The following is a 12299-nucleotide window of genomic DNA, read 5'->3' as shown; positions in this document are numbered from 1 at the left end:
TGTGACAATGACTTCAAAGAGGTAAGTTTGGTGTGAACCAGGCCATAACATAAATTGCTTGAATTTACAGAAACCTACAGCCAATAACAACAGGAGACTCCCTGAGAAGAATGAAAAGAGCAGTGAACTTGGAATAAGACAGATTCATCTACTGGACGCACTTTTTGGGGGCAGTAAGAACAACTATTTCATCAGACTACCCTGGTGTGGGAGCAACACTCCTCTGCTAGTTTCTTCTCTATTCCTCAGGAGCCTGAGGAGCTTTTGGAAACAGCATCCCTGATTCAGCCACTGAAATCCTTAGTCACATGGAGTACACCTGGCAGCAGGAAGCAACCGCTGCAGCTTCCACCGCTGCAGCATTTGGCATTCTGTACCGAACCAATAAGGTTAGCACTAGCTGGACAAATAGGAAATGAACCATCAGCGTCCTAATCTCCCTTTTTAAAATAGGTTACAGGGGCTGGAGAGGTGACTCGTGGTTAATTAAGAGCATTGGTCACTCTTCGGGAGGACCCAGGTTCAATACCTAGCACACACAGAATGACGCACAGCCACCCAGTTCCCAGGGATCTGGCACCCTAATGTGGCATCTTCGGGTACAGGAGCACATGTGGTACAGACATACATTCAGGCACTACCATACACACATGGCAATAGTAATAATAATAAAAACAATAGATTATAGTCATATTTAAGACAACCTCATTTTAAAAACAGCTTCAGCTAGAGATGCACATGAGGAGTAGAATGCTTGTTTAGTATGTTTTTACATATTCTTAAGATACTTCTCGGCTGGCTGTAGTAGCATGCCTTCAGACAGTGCTCTGGGAGTTTAAGGCCAGCCTGGTCTACATAACAAGGCTCCAGCCTAGCCAAAGCTATACGGTACATAGTGAGAACCTGCCTCAAAAACAAAAAAACCTCACTTCTCAAAACAAAAGGACAGAAAAGAAATTATTTGTTATGCTTGATGTACAGGACTGGAATCCCTTCTATCTGAAGCTACATGGTCTACTTTCCAATTTAAGCTATAAATCAAGGTCCAGTATACTAAACTCAATTAGGTTTTCAAGTGATCTAGTTTATCTCACTAAAAAACAACATGAAAATTGAATTAGAGGCGATTTAGAATCCTCTTCTCAACTGGTCCCTCCATAGCAACTGCAATCTGAACTAAGATTCGCCCCTGCTTTGAGTCACACAGAAATGTTATTTTCTGTGAATAGTTCATTTTAAGAGAATTAACAAGTGGTGATATCGGCATCAATACACAGTGTGTGCCACTTTTACAAAACTTCTACACATCCTACATCTGGAAATTGAAGCCTCACCAGAATGTTGTCCAGGCCTCTTTGAATGATATAATTTCAAGCTATTTCTCATTTATTTTTGTTTTGTTTTTTACATCTTACAATGACTATGCATTACCTACACAATTTCTCTTGTGTTCCTTTGAAAGGAAAAAGATGCAAGCCGGTTGTGGTGACAGGCTGGCAGTCCCAGCACTCAGCAGCCCCAAGTGGGGTGGGGGGTGGTAGAAAAAACCATGACATTAGCCCAGCCTGGTATACAAGACCCCACATCTCAAATACGCAAGAAGTGTGACATCCTGAGAACTCAGTACATTAAGAATCTTGAAAAGTTATCTTTTGATTTTCTAAAGTTGAAACTATCAGGTAATTAAAAAATCTGATCTTTATATTTGGAACAATTACATAACCTTTCACATACTAATGCCAATAGCTCAAAAGCATATTACTTTTTTTTTTTTTTTACAAAATGGACAAGATAAACTAACTGACTGATCCACAGACACAACACAGAATAATCTATCAATATTAAATCTCCCAGTTCATAACTGTCCTGATGTTATATAAGAGAATGCCTTTGCTGTGGGTCTTCAGGGGCAACGAGGGTGGTATACACAACTGACTTCCAGGCAGATCAGCAACAAATACAATAATGGTAACGGAGCAAATGATTAATGCTTTCCCCACTCCAGGGTGCTGGGCACTCTGCACTGAGTACACCCCAGACACGTAGAAGCCAATTCTAAACATTCAAATGTCAATGCTGAGTGGAGGGAAATGCCACCAGAGTCGTTTGAACAGCTTTCCATTTCTGTACGCTTGAAATCATTTCTAAAACAATTTGAACTGAAGAAAAAGCTAACAAGGAAAAAATAACATTAAAAACTGTGCTTTAAGGGTGGGGGGAGGCCTCTGGTACCCTTCACCTCTTCTCACCTAAAACATAACACAAACAAAATTAGGCCTCATGTCAACAACTTGAAGCCAGACTGTTGGGGGGAAACATGACAGTATAACATGTCAGTATACTCAAAAATGGTGCTAACGATGCATGTAGGACCGCCAGTGAGCAAATGTGTGCCCGAGAAATACAAAGGCTTACATAGGTGGTGCTTATTCAATTCTCTAGCAGACAGACCAGAGCACAAAGAGACTGAAAAATAATATAAAGGCATGGTAGCCAGTGCACTAATATAAAAGTTAAGATCCTTTATTTTTTCATACTATCTTCACATCCTGCTGTGTATGGTACACTTCATAGCACATCTCAATTCAGAAGCCACGTTTTCAAAGAACAATACTTGATTGGCACTTAATCTAAAAAAAAAAATAGACTTTAAAAAAAGATTCTGGACTGGTTGGCGGCTTGTACCCTTAGGCCCTGCACTAAGGAGGCAGAGGCAGGTGGCTCTCTGAGTTTCAGGCAGCCTGGTCTACAGAGAATCCCTGTCTGCAAAACAAAACAAAACAAAACAGACTCAAAAGCTTAAGTTACTTCAGAGTTTGTTTCCCCAGCGGTGCGATGGACAAAGGCACTGTTGCCATGCCTGACCCCTTGAGTTTGCTCTACAGGGCCTACAGGGTGGAAGGAGAGAAGTGACTCGATGCTTTATACTTTGTCCATGACCACCACAGTGGCCTCGATATACAAATAAATAAAGGAATATATCTTTAAACTATTTTACAGAGGGAGCTGGAGAGGCTCAGTGTTTGAAAGCTCTTCCCACTCTTCCAAAGTGAGACCTGAGTCTGGAGCCCATAATCTACATCTAGTGGCTCACAGTCCCTTGCAGTTCCAGCTCCAGAGAATCCAAAACCTCTTATGGCTCCGAGGGCACACACATGCCATACACTCAACACAGATACACACACACGCATAGATAACAAAATACATCTTTTAAAATATTTTAAAGGCTTTCCCCCAACTTTCAAATATAAACGTCAATGAAGAATTTCTTCCTCAACCATTTAAGTCCCATTATGCTGACTGCTTAGTTTAGATGGGAGTGAAAGAAATTCTTCTACAGAAGAGGACCAGACTGGTAACACTTAGTTTAGTTTCTCTGTTGCCAGCAGTGTCTTTTAAAATGCACTTGTAATAGAAACATTACTCCGACACAACTCTACCTTTCACAAGGATCTCAGAAAGCAGTTTCCACATCAGTTGTCACTCTTGAGCTTCCTGGATACTGACCATCAAAAGATCACTTTCAGACATAGCAGAGGAGATTCAAGTTCTGCCTTTCAGAAGCTTAAATATCCTTAGGAAACGGAGCAGTTTAGGCACACACTTGGGACTTGCACACAAGAGAAAAGGCCCTGGAAGTGCCCAGAGCAGAGAGGTGTTTAAAAAAAAAAGGTGCAAAAGATTAATTTAGTCAACACTAAAGATCCACCAATCAATAATTCTGTGCCAAGCAACTTGATCAGGGATTTCGCCAGAATCCCCTTGGCTAATGTCAATAAGGCCTTCTCGAAGACATCATGATTTAAGCCATTCTCATCTGAATTACGGCTTTAGCAATCCTTTGCTTGACAGCAAATAAACAAAGAGTATACATGTGAATAATTTTCTGCCACTCAGCAAAAGGAAAGAGCACTTGAGACAATGACAATGTGAACAAAAATTCTGTTCCAAGGAAGTGAGGTGACCACAAAACTCCATTTTAAAAGAATATGGCAAAAAATGTTTTTCATGATGTTTAGCCAAACTTTTCAATTGTACAGTGTGGCAAACGGTCAAAATTAATCCATAACAACTAATTCTGATATTGGTAGTTCCCCACCTGGAGGCATTAAATGTTAAATGGATTCTTCAAAACTGAAGAATCCTTTGTTGTGAATTTACTAGCACCTAACTCTCTCACACCACTGGGAAGTGAGGTTGAGTGTGAACAATGGTTTTTGACATTGACCCATTAAGTCCCACCCAATAAATAAAACTCAGTTTCCCCACTTCAGTCCCTTCTCTTCTTATCCTGCTCAATGTAGCTATTTCCCAGCATCATCTTACCAGGGGTCACAGACACTGCCCTACCGACTGTGTGGAAGGTGAAAGAATCTAAAGGTTCAGGTATAAACATTCGCTGTTTCTACTAAGGACTGACCTTTTTTCCCACCTCAGTCAAAAAGTTTAAAGCAAGACAAATACTAAGATTGTTTTGAGCTGTTCCATCCAGAGGATTTTTTTCCTCATTAGATCTTTTTACCAGAAAAAATATTTACATATTCTGTAGAAATTAATTCATTCTAAGCAAGGAATTTTTTTTTTTAACGAGAACATTCTCAGGTAATGTCTATTTAATCAAATGCAATCTCTGAACAAGCTCAATCTACAGAAAGCCACGGTGCTTTTTTTCTTTTTTAATAGGAGCAGGCACAAGAAGAAATAAACTATACCAGAAACACACATTCCAGTCCTACAGTTCAAGCACTATATCGAGAAAAGTAAGTAAAAATAAATGCCCACGTCTCCCTAGGCAACAGAGGGTTCTTGAGGGGAGGCTAGGTGCAGAGTATGCCCCAATACAGGTTCCACACCCAACATTCTGCCTCTTCCAGTTGCCTGAATTCCTGCCACCCACCAGGGACACTGGACAACTTCACCAGGTTAACACGGGTGGGATGGGGGGGCGTGACCTCTGGTGCAGAGAAACCACTGTGATCCTGACGCAAGTAAAATACCCCTGAAAGTTTTCCAAATGTACTGGTGCATAGCTTCCCTAAAGGCTGAATGTTCCTCGGGAGCAGGAAAGCCGGGTTCCCTAGTTTGCCAGACTTGTACAAAGGGCTGGGAGGCAGGGGAGGGTGCAGAGCGCCCAGCTGCCCTGGTGGCCCCTCCTCTCCCGTCTCTCTGGGCATCTCCGCCACTCGCCAGGGCTGGAGCTGCAACCCTGCTGACAAATCCACTGGGCAAAGAAGGCTGCGAGCCAACTTTCAGGTGAACCTGAAGCCCAGGCCCCCGACCGCTGCAGGCACGAGGGACCCTGTGCGGACCCGCCCACTTAGAGCGTCACAGGACCGCAGGGCGCATGGCCTGGGCGATCAGGGACACCGTGGAGGGAGGTCGCGCAGTGCGGTGTCCTAGAGGATGAAGCCACGCCACTGCGCCAGGACAGGTAGGGGACTTGGGTGGCCTCGCAGCCCCGACGCCCACACGCCTTTCATTTGGCCTCTCAGGCAACTGAGTCATCCCGACCTCAGGGCTAAGCTCTGTGCAAATCTGAGGCGCATGGGAAGGTTGAAGGAGAGGCCACTTGCCTCTGTGCCTAACTTCAAGCCGCACCCCCGACCACGGTCTCATGCCCGCCCACAGATGGTGCTCCCGGACTATGGGAGGCGACGTCGCACCGGAGCTCGCCTGGTTCTCACCTTGATGTAGCCAGCCAGAAGAACAACGGACGCCCAGAGCCTGAGTAGCAGCAAGACAGGAAGCTTGCCGGTGGCCGCCATCCCTGGCCTGGTCGCCGTGGCCTGGGCTCTCCTACACTCATGCACAGCCGGACCAGAGCGTCTCCATACCAGCATCAAAAACCTTCTGAAGCCGGCTCACCGCCGCTCTGGTGGGTTTTAACCGACTTCAACAGACTTCACAAAACCACGCCCTTCTTCAACAGGATCCAATACAAGCAGGCATAACTAGCCTAACTTGCCGCCCCTTGTTTAACCAAGGCCCAATCAGAGCATGGATGCACCGTCTCCCCTCCCCGCCCAGCGCGTGCCCCCCGCATGGCCCCGCCCCAAGCAACGACAGCCCCGCCCCCGCTCTGGACTCAAGGCTGGGGAATCAGGAGTATTGGGGGCAGACCATGGGCCGCTGTTCCTAAGGCCTGAGGCTCCTGCGTGGTTATCTATTGGGGTGGCTCTCCATCATCCACCTTCAGCCTAGGGATTCAGGCACGCCCCACTCCCCCGTCCCTGCGGGATATTTTCCGATTCCTTTGGGTACAGCTCTCTTTGGAGCTTCTGGAAAATGTTTTAATTAAAAAACAGGATGAATTGTTGGGAGGTCCGGACAGTTAGGAGGGGCTTAGTGAATCAGTTTCAAGGATATCCTGAAATTGTTTTAAATTGCTGAAGGAGCTTTCCCAAAGGATGCAATGTTTCAATCTACCCTCCTGTTACCCTACAGGGGGGAAGGCTCCATCTACACTGCTACAGCTTTTTCAGGGAAGCATTAATGTTTTGGGGGGTCAAAGGTCTCCAATTGTAGCCTGCTGGGGAAAGAGCTCACACACCACCAGTTAGTAACCCCTTTTCTACCCTCTGTAAGGAAGTGCAATAAACTCCCTGAGGCCCCACAGTGAACTCTAGCCTCATACCTCAGTTTGTCACTGTGACTTTGGGAATGGAGAATAGACCTTGTTTACCACGACCCAAGGGAAGGAATTTTAGCTATATGTGTTTAGCTCAGTACACAGTCCTTAAGTAAGTGCCTGGTTCAGAATGGTAGGATCATTGTTTAGAAGATTAGAAAAAAGGGACCAGAGATGGCAATAGGACAATAGTAGCTCACTATTGAGCAGCGATTTTTAAATTTACAAATTTCTTTTGTATACATTCTCTGGTTTCATATTCATATGGACCCTGTACAGCTCAGTTACTTCATTCCTAGGAAAATAACCTAGGCTGAAAATAAATATTTTAAATGCATTTGAGGGATTAGTTATTTACTTACATACTTTGAAGTTGAAGACACAGCCCAGATATCAGCATGCCCTATGCGAGTCCACCGCCTTCTTCGTAGTCCTTCGTTTTCCTGAGACACAAGTCCTGCTGTGGAACCAGGCTGTCCCTGAGTTTACTATAAAACTCAAGCTGTCTGTTCCTCCTGCTTCTGCCTCTTAGTGCTATGATTATAGGAGTAGTCACCATACTAAGAAAGATAAGACAAATTCTTTTAAAATATAATGTAAATTGCAAACATATAGTAATTTTAATTGTGCGTTTAAAGTAGACTAGAAGAAAATAAGCCAACATGTTAATTTTTCTGGATAATAGGATTAAAACAGTTGCTTTAGTCTTCTCAATATATTATATTTTCTATAAGAAGCATGTATTCCTCTTATAATGCAGGGAGTAATGGATCCCTCCTCTTTTGTCTTTCTGTGTCTTATTAACAACCCATTGTTAAGTAGATATGGTACCTGCTATACTCTCACTTAAATGACTAATGCTTCCAGCAATGTAATAGGTATAACACTTTTAAAACTTTCTCAGGCTAGCCATTATAATTTTTTTAGAATGAATTCCTTAAAATCATAGCTAGCCCTGTCTCATATATACATATATATGTACTGTTTCAGTATAAAGAGAAAAGTCTGCTCAAACTGACTTAAACAGGACTACATGCTGCAGTGTAGCTCATTGGTTCAATCATGGGTTCAGTCCTTGGTACTGGAGAAAAATAAAAAGAAATCCTATTTATAGACTTACTTGCTGAAAAAGTCTTACCTGAAGGGGAAGAAAACAGACTTGGTTCCCATCAGCACATTCGTTTACATCTAAAAAAATAAAATTATTATAGGGACTGGAGAGAGGGCTCAGTAGTTAAGAATACTGGCTGCTCTTCCAGGGGACCCAGGCTCAGTGGGCCCAGCACCCACATCATGGCCCACAACCATCTGTAACTAGTTCAGGGGATCTGATGATGCCGTTTTTTGGCCGCCTCAGGCACGAGGCACACACAGGCAAAACACGTATACCAATTAAATAAATACACGATCAAATAAATAGAAAAATATAACTTTGTTACATTTAGCAAGTGTGTGTGTGTGTGTGTGTGTGTGTGTGTGTGTGTGTGTGTCTCAGAGCACATATTCATTTATGGTGGACATGTGAAGGTCGGAAAACAACTCCAGGAATGGTCTCTCCTTCCATCATGTGAGTCCCCCGAGTTGTTCTCAAACAGTCAGGTTTCTCTTAGTAAACATGTTTACCTGTTAGCCCCCTCCCCACAAGTCCATCTACATCTATTCTGATCCCCATGTCCTCCTGATGTGGCCCCTCTAGGTGTGGCAGTGCCTGGTGTAGCAGTCTGTGGGCAGTTGCAGGCCCTGTTTTGTATCCTTACAGGAAATTGTACTAGAGAGATGGCTTCTTCACAGCCTTCTGAAGAAGTCCTGAGATTTTTTCTGGCTGATCAATTTAGGTCCCATGATTCCCCCCAATGAATAGCCAGGGTATGGGGTGGGAGTGAAAGGTGGGGATAGAATGTACTCTGTATCTTAAGCCATCTAGGCACTCTTTGGAATTGAGGGAGACGCTGTGGGGGAAGGGTAGATTCAGGATTGAATATCAAACAGACTCATTGGGAAAGAAAGGAATAGACTATGTCCCCGCTCAATCTCAATATTCTGCTGAATTTGGCATTTAATGGTCTAACAAACATCTCTCCTGCAATCCTTGTCTTTTAGTTTTACTCTGTGATCATTGAATATACGTGGTTTAAGTAGACCTTATGAAATTCCCGTGCTTAAATCACCTTAGTAAACCTTCAACTTGAAGATAAGGCAGAATTTTTTTTAAATTTGGTTTATACGGTCAGCAGGTTATTTGTTAGTTATTTTTATATTAAGCCATTTTATTATGTTTTATATTAAAATATTTTTATTATATGCATAAGGGGTGTTTTGCCTGCATGTATGTCTGGGCCCTATGTGCATGCCTGATTCTTTCAGAGGCCAGAAGAAGGTGTCAGATTTCCTAGAACTGGAGTTACAAATGGTTCTGAGTCACCATATGGGTGCTGAGAATTGAACCCAGATCCTCTAGAAGAGCAGTCAGTGCTCTTAACCAAGTAACCATCTCTCCAGCCCAATTGTTATTTTATTTTATTTGTGAGTGTGCAAGTGTGTGTGTGTGGGTGTGGGGTAGAAGGGGTGGGTGTGCATGTATAGACAGAGATAGAGAGAAAACAAAAGGGAAGAAGTGTGTGTGTGTGTTGTGTGTGTGAGTGTGTGTGTGTGTATGTATGTGTAGACAGAGATAGAGAGAAAAGAAAAGGGAAGAAATGTGTGTGTGAGTATGTCAGTGTGTGTGTGAGTGTCAGTGTGTGTGTGTGTGCATGTGTGTGTATGTATCTGTAGACAGAGATAGAGAGATAACAAAAGGGAAGAAGTGTGTGTGTGTGTGTGTGTGTGTGTGTGTGTGTGTGTGTGTGTGGTGCAGAAGAACGTGTCATTTATCCTCTTCTTCCAGTCCAGTGATCCTCCAATTTGGGAGCTATTAATTATGCTTTAGAACCAGGAGTGTTGACACACACCCATAACACTAGCACCTTGGTTGATTCAGGAATCATAAATCCAATGTCAGCCTAGGGTACATAGTGAGGTCCTGTTACATACATAGGTAGACTAGGAATGTAGGTCAGTAGTAGAGCATTTGCTGGTTTATTTGTTTGTTGTGGTAGTATGTGGTTTAATACCATTTCCGCACAGACAGACATAAAAAAATACCATCTCAAGGTATTTATCTCAAAGAACTATAAGGCACCTGTATCAGCTGATGGTGGAGTTAACAGATTTCAGGAGCCATAACGCTCAGAACAGCCCACAAGGAAATACCCCTTTCTCAAGGTATCTGAGAGTTTGAAATATTAATTGCCAACATCTTTTTTTAGTAGTTTACTAATCTTTTTACAGATTTTATTCTTATTTATGTGTAGGAATGCTTTGACTGCATGTATATAGGAGGACTCCATGCATGCCTGGTGCCTGCAGGAGACAGAGCAGGCTGTTGAATTTCCTGGAACTGGTTTTTACAGGTGCCTGTAAGCTATCATATAGATGCTGGAACCAGACCTGGGTCCTTTGCAAGAGCAGCGAGTGTTCTAACCCTCAAACATCTCTCCAGCCCCATATTGTAATTTTTAATTAAATGTCTATGCAGGTTTTTTTTTTTTTAATGGGAGCATGGTCATGTGTTAGTATAGGCACCCATGGAGTCTAGAAGAGAGTATCAGATACCCTGGAACTAGGGTGTCAAGTAATTGTTAGCGACTAGATGCCAGCACTGGGACCAAACCCTTCATCCTCTCTATGAGACAAGGTTAATTCCTGAGCCATCTCTCCAGCCCCTAACCGCCAACATGTTAATGGCAGATTTCATACTCACAAAATGTTCTGGAGCTTTAAAAAAAGAAAGAAAGAAACAATTGATTCTCCATTACATAGAAAGTAAGCGAAACTCGGGATTTGAACTCAGTTCTGCCTCTTTCTAGAGCTGCCTCCCAAATATTAGTCTAGACGTGTGCTGCTTATCCTAACTTGCTTCCTGTTGCTGTGATAAACATCATGACCAAAAGCAACTTGGGGGAGAAAGGTCTATTTCAGCTCGCAGGTTCTAGACCATCTTAGCGGGAGGCCAGGCAGGAAGGAGCTCCAGGCAGGAACCTGGAAGCAGGAACTGAATTAGGAACCATGAAGGATTGCTGCTCAGCTAGCTTTTTAAATCAACTCAGGCCTGTCTGTGCTGCAGGTACCCGCAGAAGTCAGAACACATCAGAGAGCTCCTGAGTCAATCAGCAAAGTATCCCGCAGACACGACCGCAAGGCAATTGGATGGAGACAATTCTTTAGTAGAGGTTCCTTCTGCCCCGGTGCCAAATTGACAATTAAGATTAACGAGGCACTAAGAAAGCCTATTCTAAATCTCCATAATATTACTTTTAAACTGTGGCCTGATTTCCCAGGTTCTGGAGGGCTTCGGTGGCTCTCTGTGTCCTGACTGCCGGGGAGAACTACTTCAGCGTCACGCTCTCTGGCACACCCCCTCAAAAGAGCAGTCAGCAGCATTCAGAGCAGCCCCTGGACGCCTGCCCTGCAGGGACTTTGATGATGTTTCTTCTATTTTGAGCCTGAAGAGAGAGAGAGAGAGAGAGAGAGAGAGAGAGAGAGAGACAGACAGACAGACAGACAGACAGAGAGACAGAGGAGAGAGAGAGAGAGACAGAGGAGAGAGAGAGAGAGAGAGAGAGAGAGAGAGAGAGGAGAGAGAGAGATCAGCATCCAGTGTGCGAGAAACCTATTCCAGCATCAGCTTTTTAAATCTCCTGATACATTTTACACTGCAGAAGCTTCAGGAGACTTGAGCTGTTTCCAGTTTGACTGCGGTAAGACAGATGTGACTCCAACTGGGGAGAGCTGTAGGTTAGACAAGTGTTCAATTCCAAGCACCCCACAAGGCAGCTGACAACCATCCCTAACTGCAGTTCTGGGGAATCCAACACTCTCACACAGAAACACATGCAGGCAAAACGACAACACACTTAAAAATAAATAAGTGTGTGTGTGTGTGTGTGTGTGTGTGTGTGTGTGTGTGTGTTTTAAAAGAACAGCCTGTGAGGTCTGATAGGAATTATTTGCAAATGATTTGCATGGAGAGCGGTACAGGCAGACTATGAGGCCCATGTAAGAAGAAGCATACACGTTTGGTGATGACACAGAAGGCTTTGGGAGGTAAAAGTATTCTGTATTGGTTGTCCAATATGGTCTCACACACCTATTATCCCGGCACTTGGGAGGTTGCAGCCGAGAGAATCGGGAGTTCAAGGTCATCTTTTGAACTATAGAGCAAGTTGAAGGCTTGCCTGGACTAAATGAGAATGTTTCAAAAAAACAACAAAAATTTTACATTTTTATTGTGATTATACTTCTTAAAGCTTAAAATTGAGACACATCATCTGATAATGAGATGAAATATTCTAAGATATAGTTATTTGAATTTTATGAGTATGAGTGCCCTGTTTGTATGTAGTATGTGTGTGTGCCACATGTATGCCTGGTACCTGTAGGGGCAAGAAGAGGGCCTCAGATGCTCTGGAACTGGAGTTATAAATATTTGTAAGCTGCCATGTGGTTGCTGAGAATAGATTCTGGGTCCCCTGCAAGAGCAGCACGTGCTCTACCCACTGAGCCACCTCTCCAGTCTGAAAGGAGACGCTTTAAATCAGAACACTTAACCACCATGCGTGCTTGACAGTTAATA

At 43.5% G+C, this 12299-nt stretch overlaps 1 long non-coding RNA gene across 1 annotated transcript in view; it reads right to left on the bottom strand.

The window, feature by feature from the left end:
- LOC148004570 (uncharacterized) overlaps window positions 1-5968 on the bottom strand; it is a 92395-nt gene extending 86427 nt beyond the window's left edge. Inside the window, exon 1 of the long non-coding RNA XR_015625172.1 lies at window positions 5685-5968. This is a non-coding gene — a long non-coding RNA (uncharacterized LOC148004570). The remainder of the gene's footprint in view (window positions 1-5684) is intronic.
- Between the last annotated feature and the right edge of the window lie 6331 nt (window positions 5969-12299).

This window comes from Rattus norvegicus, chromosome 7, assembly GCF_021556685.1.
Source record: "Rattus norvegicus strain SHRSP/BbbUtx chromosome 7, alternate assembly SHRSP_T2T, whole genome shotgun sequence".
Taxonomy (NCBI): Eukaryota; Metazoa; Chordata; class Mammalia; order Rodentia; family Muridae; genus Rattus; species Rattus norvegicus.
Note: the sequence above shows the minus strand (reverse complement) of the source record. Positions and strands in the feature narration are given on the sequence as shown.